At 40.3% G+C, this 16,064-nt stretch overlaps 1 protein-coding gene across 2 annotated transcripts in view; it reads right to left on the reverse strand.

Annotated features, from left to right (window-relative positions):
- LOC133576283 (bromo adjacent homology domain-containing 1 protein) overlaps nt 1–16,064 on the reverse strand; it is an 82,415-nt gene that overhangs the window by 34,856 nt on the left and 31,495 nt on the right. The window contains exon 1 of one of the 2 annotated variants that reach the window (XM_061929396.1): nt 4,735–4,867. The exons of the other annotated variant lie outside the window; for it this stretch is intronic. The gene's annotated coding sequence lies outside the window, so the exon portion shown is untranslated. Of the gene's footprint in view, nt 1–4,734; nt 4,868–16,064 lie in introns of those variants that run through there. 2 annotated transcript variants of the gene reach the window in all.

The following is a 16,064-nucleotide window of genomic DNA, read 5'->3' on the forward strand; positions in this document are numbered from 1 at the left end:
AACTCCGCTCAGAGCGTGTAAATACCTCGTACCCCACCATGCACCTACCCAGCTCTTTTGCTTAATAAAATGACGGACAAATCTGAGATGGGCTCCAGCACCCCCCGCGACCTCAAAAGGGACAAGCGGTAGAAAATGGATGGATGGATACCACACTCCTGAATGCACTTTTGGAAATTAACAAAAGAAAATTCTGAGGCTTTAATTAGTCTCTTAATCTGAATTGATTCTGAAATAATGTGATGCACAATATTCAGATTTATTGAAATGCATCTGTATATGCTAAGTTATGCTGCGTTGATTTATTATGCCTTAAAGGCCTACTGAAATGCGATTTTCTTATTTAAATGGGGATAGCAGGTCCATTCTATGTGTCATACTTGATCATTTCGCGATATTGCCATATTTTTGCTGAAAGGATTTAGTAGAGAACATCGACGATAAAGTTCGCAACTTTTGGTCGCTGATAAAAAAGCCTTGTCTGTACCGGAAGTAGCAGACGAGTAGCGTGACGTCACAGGTTGTGGAGCTCCTCACATCCGCACATTGTTTACAATCATGGCCACCAGCAGCGAGAGCGATTCGGACGGAGAAAGCGACGATTTCCCCATTAACTTTAGCGAGGATGAAAGATTTGTGGATGAGGAAAGTGAGAGTGAAGGACTAGAGGGCAGTGGGAGCGATTCAGATAGGGAAGATGCTGTGAGAGGCGGGTGGGACCTGATATTCAGCTGGGAATGACTAAAACAGTAAATAAACACAAGACATGTATATACTCTATTAGCCACAACACAACCAGGCTTATATTTAATATGCCACAAATTAATACCGCATAACAAACAACTCCCCCTCCCGTCCATATAACCCGCCAATACAACTCAAACACCTGCACAACACACTCAATCCCACAGCCCAAAGGACCGTTCACCTCCCCAAAGTTCTTACAGCACATATATTTCCCCAAAGTCCCCAAAGTTACGTACGTGACATGCACATAGCGGCACGCACGTACGGGCAAGCGATCAAATGTTTGGAAGCCGCAGCTGCATGCGTACTCACGGTACCGCGTCTGCATATCCAACTCAAAGTCCTCCTGGTAAGAGTCTCTGTTGTCCCAGTTCTCCACAGGCCAATGGTAAAGCTTGACTGTCATCTTCCGGGAATGTAAACAATGAAACACCGGCTGTGTTTGTGTTGTTGCTGCAGTCGGGCCGCAATACACCGCTTCCCACCTACAGCTTTCTTCTTTGCTGTCTCCATTGTTCATTGAACAAATTGCAAAAGATTCACCAACACAGATGTCCAGAATACTGTGGAATTTTGCGATGAAAACAGACGACTTAATAGCTGGCCACTATGCTGTCCCAAAATGTCCTCCACAATCCGTGACGTCACGCGCTGACGTCATCATACCGAGACGTTTTCAGCAGGATATTTCGCGCGAAATTTAAAATTGCACTTTAGTAAGCTAACCCGGCCGTATTGGCATGTGTTGCAATGTTAAGATTTCATCATTGATATATAAACTATCAGACTGCATGATCGGTGGTAGTGGGTTTCAGTAGGCCTTTAATAACAGTGGTATCACGACAACTTCAAAGATGCATTATCCTTGATACTTTATATTTTAGTCGACAAAATTTATTGTAAATTTAGTCGACTAAAATGTTGAGGAAATTAGTCGACTAAAACTAAATAAATTTAGATGACTAAAATATGACTGAAACTAAAATACATTTTTATCAAAAGACTATGACTAAAACTAAATTAAAACTTCTGTCAAAATTAACACTGTTGTATACTGATACTTTACTAGGTAGCGATAATATCGACATCTGGATCGAACATCCCTACTTTAAAATGAAGCTTTAGCGGTTAGCTTCTTGTGTCATCCTGCTCTGTGTGTGTGTAGCATGCTGAGCCATTCATTTTCTTCTAGTCCTGCAGTAATAAAGATACTTGGAAGAAACTTTGTTTTATTTTCCACCATGGTGGTGAGGATTAGTATCTTAAAAGTAGCTTTGCATTGTGGATAGACGAGGTGTTCGTTGCAGCTTTCTCTCAAATTGAAGCCAGTGTTCTGGCAAAACATGCACCCTCCAGGAATTCAGACAACTCCTGCATGTGTGTAACAAAGAATAAAGTGCATACATCCGCTTTAAAAGGAATGTTTCACATGAGTACAATCTTTAGCCATTTAAATACTGGAATCATTAAAAAAAAAGGCAATGATTGGCCCCAATCCGATCTCACAAGGCCAGCCCTGAGCTTTTTGTCGCCCGAATCAAGATTTTGCTTGCGGCCCCGTTCCAGTTTGTATTACCTGTGTACAAACGCTAGTGGCTATAGGGCTGACTGCAGTCTAGTGAGTATTGTAATACAATTGTCCCTCGCCACATCACACTTCGAAGTTTGCGCCATGTAAAGGTGAATATGGAGGTGCTATTTTGTATGGAAAGGGCTTTCTAATGTTAAAAATATATATATATTGAGAAAGTCCATCTATGACAATATTCAATCTATAAATAATAATTCCTACTTTGCAGAAATGTATTTACCACAGGCAGGCCTGTAACCAATTAACAGCGATAAACAAGGGTTTACTGTATTACTTAGCAATCAGAAGTGGATTGGCTATGGAGGCCTGGATGTGTGCATAAGAGAAAAAAATGCAGTTCAAGTATGTTTACGATTAGATATTAGGAAATAACTTATCAATATTTTACAAGTTATGAAAAAAAAACATTTACTTTAAATAATCATATAGGAACAGAAATGCCATAAATTATTGTGTGAGCTTGAAAATGGTCTGTGTGAAAATAATAATAATATAGGATTAGATATTTATAGCTCTTTTTTAAACACTCAAAGCTCTTTACTGTGAAAACTTCCATCCATCCCATCCATTTTATACCGCTTGTCCCTTTCGGAGTAGCGGGGGGTGCCACCTCATCGCAGGGCCAACACAGATAGACAGACAACATTCACACTCACATTCACACACTAGGGACCATTTAGTGTTGCCAATCAACCTATTCCCATAGAAACCAATCATTAATTCAGTCCACTGTGATGTCAGGGGCTGGATTTGTACCAGAAACCCTAAAGTTTCTGGATGGTCGCTCTACCATCTGAGCCACGCCTCTTTGTGAATATGTATTAATCTGGCAAGCCACTGTTTGACAGGCCAAAACAAATGATTCGGCGGTCCTTAATTTGGCCCACGGGTCCTACTTTGGGCGTCTTTATGCCACATCTCATTAATGGTAATAACTAAAATAGTAATAGTAATAAATACAATCAATATGAAAAGATCAAGTTGGTATACATAAATTAATACAATTGCAATACGTCTTTCGGGTCAAATTTGCACATTTCCACTTATTTTCCCCACTATTTTCAGTTATTTCAGCATCATTGTTGTGACGAGAGCCTATTTTCTCAGGTTGAAGGGTCCCTACCCTCTCAGAGGGGCCATCCATCCATTTATCCATTTTCTACTGCTTGTCCGTTTCGGAGTCGCGGGCGGGGTGTGCTGGAGCCTATCTCAGCTGCATTCGGGCGGAAAGCGGGGTACAACCTGGACAAGTCGCCACCTCATCGCAGGGCCAACACAGATAGACAGACAACATTCACACTCACATTCACACACTAGGGTCAATTTAGTGTTGCCAATCAACCTATCCCAATAGAACCCATCATTAATTCAGTCCAATGGGATGTCAGAGGCTGGATATGCACCAGAAACCCTAAAGTTTCTGGACGGCCGCTCTACCATCTGAACCATGCCTCTCTGTGAAAATGAATGAAATCTGGCAAGCCGCTGTTTGACAGGCCAAAATTAATGATTTGGCGGTCCAAATTTGGCCCACGGGTCCTACTTTGGGCACCCCCGGCAAAGCGTGATTATGCCACATCTCATTAATAGTAATAACTAAAATAGTAATAGTAATAAATACAATCAATATGAATAGATCAAGTTGAAATAATTTTTTCAGGTCATATTTGCACATCTCCACTCATTATCCCCACTATTTTCAATTATTTCTGCATCATTGTTGTGACGAGAGCCTATTTTCTCAGGTTGAAGGGTCCCTGAGGGGCCACCCAGCCTCAACTTTGTCCTAAAGCTGGCATGAAAAACTGTCAAAGGTGCTTTGCCATATTTGCATGTCACCAATGACATGTTAGGCAGCCAACAGGAGGCGTTGGCATGTTGAGCTTGAAGGAGATAAAAAAAATAAGTTTTTCAAGCCTTCTTGTTTTTCTTTGCGGCCCATGCACGTTGCAGTATTATTAATAGTAATAATAATACTAATACAACAGGATGGTATACAGTAAAGCTTGACGTCGCTTGCCCATCCGAAGAAGCCAGGCTCTAAATATGGGAGAATGGGGGAGGAAGGGAGGAATACTGTACGCTGACAGAAGCCAAATAAAAGGGCAGCCTCTCTTCCTCCTTCATTATCCGATCACATTGTCGAACCCTCATTAGTGACACAGCGCGGCGGACGTCACGACCGAACGGCCCGACAAGAAGAGACGAGGAGGAGAAGGCTCCGGCCGGTGTGAGGCTCCACACCTCCCTCCTTCCTCCTCCCTCTCTCCACCGCGTCGACAAATAAATATCACATTTTTTTAAAGAATTGCATTCGCCCCCTTTCCTCTTTCCCTTCGGAACAACTTGAAGCACACACGAAGCGACGACAGCGTTTGAAGCGACCAACAACTTACCGCCGCACTTCCTGCCTGCCGGGGGCCGTCGAGCGAGCGAGCGTGTGCCGGGGAGCGTAGCGAGAGAGCCGGACTGGTGCGATGGCACGGCTCGGTAAACTGGGAGAGCTGGGGAGGAGTGAAGGACGGTCGGTGTTGTGCGCGTGTGTACGTGTGTGTGTGCGCGCGTGTGCGTGTGCTTCCTGGTTGTGCTTCCACCGTTTTCAAGCGAACTTAATCCGAATCCAAACCAGTGTCGTGGCTTCTTTCCGTTGAAAGCCTCAAATGTCCAATTAATTCAACGCACACATAACTGGCAGATCTTTCTTCACTTTAAAAAAAATATATATTACATATATATGTTTTTTTTTTTTTTGATGCAATATGACATCACAGACATCCAACTGGCGGCTCTTGGGCCAATCGCAGCCCTTGGATGACATCAGACGGACCAAGGAGCATACCTGCCAACCGTCCCGTTTTTGCCGGGAAATCACGTTTTTTGTCTTTTCTCGTTTTCCCGGTTCCGTTTTTTTTCTTACCGAATTCTATTGTTTTCTATATATCTAGCTATAATATATTTCCTATGAAAAAAAAAGAACATTTAAAAAAAACGCCAACCGACACCAAAACAGCTGTAAAATGTTATTGCTGATTAGATGATATGTCTAATATTTTGTATTTTTAATGATCCAAACATGTACTATGATCCGTGGCCCGGATCATGTTTTGCTTAGGTTTTGTTCTGTTAGTTTTGGACTCCCTCAGTTCCTGTTTTGTGCAACCCTGGGTTTGTTTTTGGTTACCATGGGTGCTGATTGGTTTCAACTGTCTCTGATTAGTGTCCGGGATGCTCACCTGCTGCCGGGCACTAATCAGAGAGCTATTTATTCACGTTGCTCGCGCACACGGTCTGGCTTCGTTGTTTGCTGTAATATTGTACATGGTCATTGGTATATATTGTATATATGTTATAGACATACTATAATATATCTGTATATATATTAATCTGTACACATATTATGTATATATTCGTATATATGTTAGATTTTTTTTATCACTATATTAGTCTATTTATACCTGCATTGTCCTTTCCATCCTTACACTTTTTCTAGCATGCACACATCGCACTGTATGGAATGGCCTCAATCTCGTTACCTTGCGTAATGACAATAAAGCTGATTCTGATTCTGATTCTGACTTTGCATCATTGTAACTGAGCTACTGTGTTGAACAATTTCCCTTGTGGATCATTAAAGTTTGTCTAAGTAAGTCTATGCAACTGTTACGTTTAGTTATTCCTGTTTCTCGACTCCTGATTCCTGTGCTAAGTTGTGTTCCTTGGCTTCTCGTGCGATCGGCACGCTTTCCTTTTGTTTGTTTCCTGCCGTTTTGTATTTTGGAGGATTTATGACAATAAATCATGTTCCTACCTGCACGCTTTGTTCGAAGTGGTCCGTCTGCATCCCGGGAGAAAAAACCCTGCAGTAACATGCGACCCCCACGTGACAGTGCCAATATGTGTCTGAAACTCAAAGTCTGCCATCCGAAAACAAGCCTAAAATTACTTGGGGGAATTTAATCTGACATCTTATTTTTAAGTCCAAAACTATGAATTAAGTACCAAAGTTTGCAGTATTAGAGTGGTTATTGAAGTTCAATCCAAAATATGGTCGCCAATTCTAATTCGATTTTTGTGTGATTTATTTATATATTTTTTTGAATACAGTACCATCATCAAGAGTTTTCCCAGTCAATTTACCTCAGATTTTCTTCAATAATAAACTATCCCACCCTGTCCTTGGTGGTATATGACATGTTTGCGCTAGTATCACTAATTAGTAAGCACTGGTTGTCTGTCTATCTGTGTTGGCCCTGCGTTGAGGTGGCGACTTGCCCAGGGTGTACCCCGCCTTCCGCCCGAATGCAGCTGAGATAGGCTCCGGCACCCCCCGCAACTCCGAAAGGGACAAGCGGTAGAAAATGGATGGATGGATGGACGGAATTCTATTGTTCATGAAATAAGAATAATACGAAGAAAAAGTACTGCCGCTATAGGCCTGGGCTGATAACAAATTAGGAGATATTGTCACACAAATGATTGCCAATAAACAATACTATTGTCGCCATTATTTTGTGACCAAATTAAGTGTTAATGTAATCATAATAATAATAAAGCAGGTAACCCTTTCAAATGTTCTTATTAGTTGTTGTTTGTCTACCTTTGTAATTTCAAGGTCATTCACTTTTAAATATCCTAAATAAGTATGCAAACAATAAGAATAAAACTGACTCTTAATCTCTGTTAACAGAAATTCCACTTCAATAAATATTGAACATCTTCAGTGAATTATACTTACATAGCGCTTTTCTCTAGAGACTCAAATGCGCTTTGTATAGTGAAACCCCTTAGCTACATTTTTAAGATACATTTAAACCAGTGTGGGTGGCCCTGGGAAAAGGTGGGTTAAGTGTCTTGCCCAAGGACACAAAGGCAGTGACTCGGATGGCATGGCGGAAGCGGGAATCAAACCTGTAACCCTCAAGTTGCTGGCACAGTCGCTCTACCAACCGAGCCACGCCGCCATCTTGAAGTGCATTTTTTTTCCCAGTTTAAAAAACTGGACAAAGTGGTCTATTTTGTTGTATTTTATTTGTTTCCATCACTTTCCAACAAATTGGGGATATTTGCTCGTTCGTCTGTGTAGATGGGCTCATCTTGCTCACTCCTTTGAAGCCAAAATACTCTCACACCAGATTTGGCTTTGCAATCATCTTTTTTTCCCTCGTAATTTTTGTTGTTTTGTGGTTCTTCTCACCAGCGACTAGCAAGGCTTTGTCTGTGCATCCTGTGTGTAAACTAGCGGTCCCACCTCCACTCACAGAGACAAAGACTGTGGAAGACTGACAAAAGGATTCACTCTGTTCATTTAATTCTGTTATTAAATAAAAACGCTCTGGTTTTGAAAGCGATGCACAGCGTGAACCCTCTTGTGCTCTGTTTAGAAGCAATAAAGAAAACAAACAAAGGAAAATGGCTATTTATAAAAGACAGCAAGGTATTTGAATTCATTTTCATTTATTGTTTGATTAACTGATTCGGCCCAAGTCTAAAGGGCACTATTCCGAACTACACCACTGACCTTATGTACATGCGAAGTCCAGTTGGAATTATTAAGCACAACAAGCAAGTGTGCTGTTTAGCTAGTAGCAGAGATTACAAAGCCAAAGTATTTGTGTCAAATAGGTAAGTGCAAGTTGAACGATTTGAACCTGGAGAGCAAACATCCATCCATCTATTTCCTACCACTTGTCCCTCTCTGGGTTTAAGGGGCTGGAGTCTATCCCAGCTGCACCTCGGGCGGAAGGCAGGGTCGCCTGGACAAGTCGCCACTTCATCGCAGGGAAAACCAAAATAAACACACAACCATTTACACACTGAGGCCAAATTTAGTGTTGGCAATCAGCCTATTCCCAGGTGCATGTCTTTAGAGGTGGGAGGAAGCCGGAGTACCCAGAGAGAACCCACACAGTCACGGGGAGAACAAGCAAACTCCACACAGAAAGGATTAAATTCAGGACCTTCTCGCTGTGAGGCATGAGCTCTAACCACCGTGCTGCCCAAGAGCAGGGTTATTCAACTACAAACCCCGTTTCCATATGAGTTGGGAAATTGTGTTAGATGTACAGTAAATATAAACAGAATACAATGATTTGCAAATCATTTTCAACCCATATTCAGTTGAATATGCTACAAAGACAACATATTTGATGTTCAAACTGATAAACTTATTTTTTTTTTTGCAAATAATCATTAACTTTAGAATTTGATGCCAGCAACACGTGACAAAAAAGTTGGGAAAGGTGGCAATAAATACTGATAAAGTTGAGGAATGCTCATCAAACACTTATTTGGAACATCCCATAGGTGTGCAGGCTAATTGGGAACAGGTGGGTGCCATGATTGGGTATAAAAACAGCTTCCCAAAAAATGCTCAGTCTTTCACAAGAAAGGATGGGGCGAGGTACACCCCTTTGTCAACAACTGCGTGAGCAAATAGTCAAACAGTTTAAGAACAACGTTTCTCAAAGTGCAATTGCAAGAAATTTAGGGATTTCAACATCTACGGTCGATAATATCATCAAAAGGTTCAGAGAATCTGGAGAAATCACTCCACGTAAGCGGCATGGCCGGAAACCAACATTGAATGACCGTGACCTTCGATCCCTCAGACGGCACTGTATCAAAAACCGACATCAATCTCTAAAGGATATCACCACAAGGGCTCAGGAACACTTCAGAAAACCACTGTCACTAAATACAGTTTGTCGCTACATCTGTAAGTGTCACCAAAAATGATTCCCGGGCGCGGCCACCGCGGCCACCGCTGCTGCCCACTGCTCCCCTCACCTCCCAGGGGGTGATCAAGGGTGATGGGTCAAATGCAGAGAATAATTTCGCCACACCTAGTGTGTGTGTGACAATCATTGGTACTTTAACTTTAACTTTAACTTTAAGTTAAAGCTCTACTATGCAAAGCAAAAGCCATTTATCAACAACATCCAGAAACGCCGCCGGCTTCTCTGGGCCCGAGATCATCTAAGATGGACTCATGCAAAGTGGAAAAGTGTTCTGTGGTCTGACGAGTTCACATTTCAAATTGTTTTTGGAAATATTCGACATCGTGTCATCCGGACCAAAGGGGAAGCGAACCATCCAGACTGTTATCGACGCAAAGTTCAAAAGCCAGCATCTGTGATGGTATGGGGGTGCATTAGTGCCCAAGGCATGGTTAACTTACACATCTGTGAAGGCACAATTAATGCTGAAAGGTACATACAGGTTTTGGAACAACATATGCTGCCATCTAAGCGCTGTCTTTTTCATGGACTCCCCTGCTTATTTCAGCAAGACAATGCCAAGCCACATTCAGCACGTGTTACAACAGCGTAGCTTCGTAAAAAAAGAGTGCGGGTACTTTCCTGGCCCGCCTGCAGTCCAGACCTGTCTCCCATCGAAAATATGTGGCGCATTGTGAAGCGTAAAATACGACAGCGGAGACCCCGGACTGTTGAACGACTGAAGCTCTACATAAAACAAGAATGGGAAAGAATTTCACTTTCAAAGCTTCAACAATTAGTTTCCTCAGTTCCCAATCGTTTATCGAGTGTTGTTAAAAGAAAAGGTGATGTAACACAGTGGTGAACATGCCCTTTCCCAACTACTTTGGCACATGTTGCAGCCATGAAATTCTAAGTTAATTATTATTTGCAAAAAACAAATAAAGTTTATGAGTTTGAACATCAAATATCTTGTCTTTGTAGTGCATTCAATTTAATATGGGTTGAAAAGAATTTGCAAATCATTGTATTCCGTTTATATTTACATCTAACACAATTTTCCAACTCATATGGACACGGGGTTTGTACATAATGAAGAGGACCGCAGTTTCAAGAGCCCAAGGGCCGCACATCAAAATGTGGATGTTTCGTCAGAAAGTGCCTCCGCAGGTTATATTCCTTAGAGACTGTGTTTACTTAATTGCAAAGTAAACACATTGGCTTTCACACTGCACTGTCAATACTATCATTATTCTGCCCTCGCTACGTGTTTCCAGCATGTGCAGCTAGTTAACATTTTGAAGAAAAAGAAGTTCCAGGTTTTGTTGAGGATTGTTGATCCTTCTTTTGAATTATTTTCCTTCCTTAATTTTATTTCTTTACACTTCTTACTTCATTTGGGTTTGTAAGACTAAAAATGTTAACATAAAATAAACAGTAACAAAATTATAACCATTGTGTATTTAACATAAATAATGTTAATTGTGTATTTTACATAAATAAAATAAAAGGTTCTGTGTTAATACAATCGCACAATAAACTACAAACATTTACACATATAGAAATTACACAACATTCAAACACCAAACATTGTATGTGACTTGTCGTTGTTGTCCTCTACTCGTCAAACTTCGCACTAAATGTATTAAACAAGGATTGATCGTTACTCTCAGACAAAAAAACAACACGACCCCGAATACAAAATACATCACAAAGTTAGCAATTTAAATACAAAACAAACTAAATATCTTTATGCACAAATGATATCTATTTATAAATGTGTGACCAAGTTTTGTGATGAAGCTTACACGCTGGGATGTCTACCATTGTTGCTGCTCGTCTGGATCAGTGTGTCCATCGCCTAAAAGGTCTGCCATAAAAATGACTGGAGCACTTGCTCGGGGTAGAACATTCATACTTGGTCGTTAAAAGTCCGATTTTGCTATGTATTTAGATTTTTTTTCAAGTTTGAATGAGTAGTCTTCTTCTACTCATCCCACTGCTGCTTCACTGTGACACATGTCTCGCTGTTGCCCCCTGCGGGGTGGCGGCAGTACTACATACACGATCAACCCTAGTTTTAATGGTTTCATCAAGTCTATTTGGGTGATGTTCGGGGGGCCAAATGAAAAGCTTTGGCGGGCCGGATGTGACCAACGGGTCACCATTTGAATGGGCCTGCCCTAGGGTAAAAATGTTAATGCATGATGGAGTAAAGTCTTTTCACTGATGACACAACTTGGGTCAGGTCTCATCGCGAAGGTCAACATTTGTAAACATTGCGAGAAGTGACTGGAACGATAATGAAAAAGTGGAAAATCCTGGACAATTACCGTGGCGCTAATGGCAGAAGAAAATCCATACTGTGTGAGATGTTTACTAGCGAAATAGAATTGTATGGTATACCAACACTAATAAAGTACTGCGGTAATAATGAATTTAAAAAGGTACTATACTGAGGCTCCAGCGACCCCAAAAGGGACAAGCGGTAGAAAATGGATGGATGGAGGTACTATACTGCCTTTGAGAAATACTGGTACTTTTTTTTCATGCGCGTGATGGCGCGCTGTGGTGACACTGCTGGTAATATGAGCCAAGGCGCATGTAAGTCAACACACACACAAAGCACTTACAAGCAGAAACAGTGTGGAGACGGGAGAGGGAAAATGGATGTATTTTTACATCAAAACTAACAACTGAGAACAAGCTATAAACACTGAATCGCCATTCTGCAAGTGGTGCTTTAAAACATTTTTGGTTGGGCGATATAGATTATATAAATTATATAAATTCAGGGTTTTCCTCACATGTACTTGTGTGACTTGTTGAAAACAAGTGAAAATAGAATTACAACAACAAAGTACATCGTACAATAAGCAGCAACAATTGAAAACTAGCTTAAGGATATAATATAAGACAATGATTCTCAAGCTGTGGTACGTGTACCACTAGTCAGAGCAGTGTATAAAGAGAGTATGGCCGACTAAACAGCAGGCACATTGTTTACTACCAAGGACGTGTGTGGATGTGCCCGGAAGCATGCAATTGCTGTTGTTTTGATGTTAGTTTCTCTGACAAAATAAACCATGATAATACAAATAAATATAATTCTAAACATACACCAGCTCATACATTTACAATAAAACATTATTTTATTTCTTCAAAGTATAATTTTGCTGCCATATTTGATGCACTCTGCAGCTACTTTCCTTAAGTGTTGAGTGACCAGCAGGCTCTCTAACACGCACCAGACGGTACAATAAACGTGAAAGAATACCCAGAGCAACCAAAAAAAATAAACTTTTACCCTAATTTTTCCAAAATCTTTATTAGCTTTGGACCAACAATCACTGAGAAATTATCATTTTTCCCCATATTTCGACACCATAACTCAGACATGGTAACACTAACGAGAAGTAGAGAATATGGAGTGATTACTGGTTTATAACATCCATCCATCCATTCATTTTTCACCGCTTGTCCCTTTCGGGGTCACGGGGGGGTGCTGGAGCTTATCTCAGCGGCATTTGGGCGGAAGGCAGGGTAGACCCTGGACAAGTCGCCAGAACATATTTTGCTTTATTCATTATTGAAATACTCCTTGCCACTTTATGATGTATATTTTTATATGAGATTTCCAGTTCATTTTATCATCTCTTATTACACCCAAAATTTGGTTTATTTTACTATCTCAATGTCTACTCAGTCCATTTGTATTTGTGTTTGACTTTCTCTTCTACTCTTACCGAATAGCATTATTTTAGTTGTATTGAGATTCAAAGTTGGTCTGTTTTGTCAAACCATCTTTCTTATTTATTAATTTTGTCTGTTATTATTTGTAATAACTTCTGTGTGTTCTCTCATGAACAAAACAAAGATGTTGTGTCGTGTGTTTACCTCACACAAGACACTGTAGTTGGTGACTCTCCAGTGTTGACGGCAAACACTCACTTTACATTCACTTGTCTTCTTTCCAGGTTGTGGGGAAAGCGATGTAAAAGCTTTCCACAATTGTTGTTAGTATAGAGCAGCCCAAGGCTGCACAACTCTGCATTTTTTCACGTCGAAAAACTAACGAGGAAGCGGCGCAAACACATAGGATCAGCTCAAAGTTGGTGGCAAACACCCAGTAGTCACATGAGTGCCTTTTGACCAATCATTGAGCTCGCCTGAAACCAGGTTGGCCATACTCTCTCGGAACACGGCTCTGCCACTAGTGGTATTCGGGCTCCATCTAGCAGTACGACAAAAATTGACTTGATTAAAGTACAGTGTTTTGTTTTCCTATATACAAACAGTGTTACTGTTCAAACTATGTGTACTGTTACAGTGGCCGACAATATTAAATATACTTGTTAAATAAAACATCTGCTTTGTTTTTAGTAAATACTTAAGCCTACTACGCTACTATATTTTAATATCGGTCGTTATGGTGGTACTTGGAGAGCAATTGCCACCATAATAATTAATAATAAAAGGTGTCTAACAATGTTTGAGCCTTTTTAAAGAAAATGTATGCATCATCGCAGATTATGCAAATCATACGATGTTATATTGACCATGCCCCCACCCCCTCTAGCCACACCTGCACCCCCACAGTTATGTTGGTGATCTGGGGGAAAATCTGAAATGTGTTTGATGATAGGGTTTGATAATAAGAGAACGTACGCTTCCTCAATGCACTTCAGAGTCATTACTAGCTAGCTGGCGTCTAAATCACTAATCTTCACCTCCACGGCGACAAATAAACTACGTTTTGAATCATCCTTGCAGAACTAGGAATAGCTGAACATTAGGGGTTCTAAAAATGAAATCGGTACAAACCGATACCCAATTTTAACTTTAGAGATATAAAGACATCGTTCGGCGAGCGTCTGGATCAATCTATTTGTAATATGGATTGGTCGACGTCCGATTGGAAAGTCATAAATCGGTTGATTGTAGATCTGTTACAAAATATGGCCGCTCTAATTTTGCGAACACTTCTCCATCGACGTAATACGAGAGTATCGTTGTCGTAAACAACTGACAACGACAGAGCAACCTGGCAGACAGTAATTCTGATTGACTTACCGACCAATCCAAAAATGATTGTGCCTAAATCAAAGCCAACCATGGAAAGCATCATGCAATGTAAACCAATCAGAAGCAACCTAAGGCGGGTCTTTGTGTCTTTATCTTTCACGCACACCTCAGTGTTGTCAACTTGGCAACTTTCTCGCTAAATCTTGTATCTTTCCAACTCCTGTTTGTGACATTGTTTCTCAAAAATGACTGGCGACAAATCTAGCAACTTTTTTGGATTTTTGGAGACATGAAAGCGCGTATCACTCTAATGTCCTTAACGTACAAGCGGTGGTGCTGTGAGCCTTTCCTCTCAGGCGGTCACCCGTCTACTGAATGTCTGCTCTTGGACAGCTTGCACTGAAAACACATTTAGTTGTACTTTTAAATGCACTTGCAATGAAGTCCGTTCCATTTTCGTCAAAGCAGAAAGGAGACCCACACCCACTCTGTGCAAAGCTGCCGCTGTTTCTGCTTTGGTTGAGATGTAAATATTTCATCACAGTCACTCTTCAAATAAAAACAAATTTTCATGTTAATGTGCCAGTCAATAGATTTGGTTTGTTTGTGAATATCACAACCCTTCAGTCTTTTGATCAAATTTAATATGCTAACAATTAACAATGTAAAACAAAGAAAAATACAACTAAACTAAGAATCAACAGAAGAAAATTAATTTACAGTTCTAATCATAATTTGCATTTATTATCACACATCTTATTTTCTTTAAGTTTATGGATTGCAATGTCTTGAAGTTGATAGTTCTACTTTTTCCTAAAAAAGAATACAGGACCGCCTGTTTTGTATGTGTCTATTTAAAAAATTAAAATACAACATTGTTTTGACATGATACAATTAATTTTCTTTTCACCATGCAAAGCTTCTATGTGCATCGATTCGCATCGAATCGTAATGTTTTAAAAAGTATTGCTAGTGAATCGTATCGTAACCGATGTATTGAGATTCATATCGGATCGCTATTTAAGGTAGAGATGCACACTCCTACGAAACATGCTTCACTACACACTATTGGTTGTATTCCATCACGTGACCTTTGAACAGAAGTAAACAAAGTGGTGGGCCACCAAACCAATATGGCAACTGTGCAGCAAACAGAGTGCGAACAATCTGAGTACGGGAGGGGCCTATATTGTATCATTAAAATCAGATATACGAGCAAAAAATCTAACTATGCAATGGAAAATATACTTTTACAATATCCAAAAAAAGATTTGTCAAGTGATCCCAAGGATCCGTTGGTCGGGTTCCGGGATTTGTCAAACAATCTATTGCTCCAGATATCATTCTTCCTGACAAAACAGATGAAAACTTGGAAAATCATGTAGGTTTACAACAGGGGTGTCAAACTCAAATACAGAGTGGGCCAAAATTTAAAAATGAATAAAGCCGCGGACCAAGGTTGAACAAATTAACCTTTTTGATAGGGACCCAAACAAGTTTTGCATTAAATATTGAACAAGCAAGGCTTATATAAATTTATAGTGACATGCAAAATCGAGTTTCAAATAATAATAATTAAAAAATATCAATGGCATATCAAATACAATTTAAATAAAAATTGAATGTCTCTTTTCTATTTGCAGCCTTCTGAGGTAAATATATCAACATTAACTTTTTCCACAAGCGAATAAATTTGAAAATAAAATAATGAATAAACCAACCATTCTGGACTTTAAACTGCTCAGTTTGCAACACACGGATCTAATCTGATGTGCCCAAGCCAGATACCTGCCATCTTTTCTTGGATGCTAGTTCATTAATGTCGGGGCTCAGGCTTTGAGCTGAGGCAACCTTCATTATCGAACGAAGGTGTTCATCAGTCATTATACGGTATCTCGTATTCCACAGTCTTGGGGGCGTGCCTTACAAGCACTATCTTTAACGTCCTCTACGAGCTGTCGTCACGTCCGCTTTTCATCCCTTCT

Source organism: Nerophis lumbriciformis, linkage group LG34, assembly GCF_033978685.3.
Source record: "Nerophis lumbriciformis linkage group LG34, RoL_Nlum_v2.1, whole genome shotgun sequence".
NCBI classification, from domain to species: Eukaryota; Metazoa; Chordata; class Actinopteri; order Syngnathiformes; family Syngnathidae; genus Nerophis; species Nerophis lumbriciformis.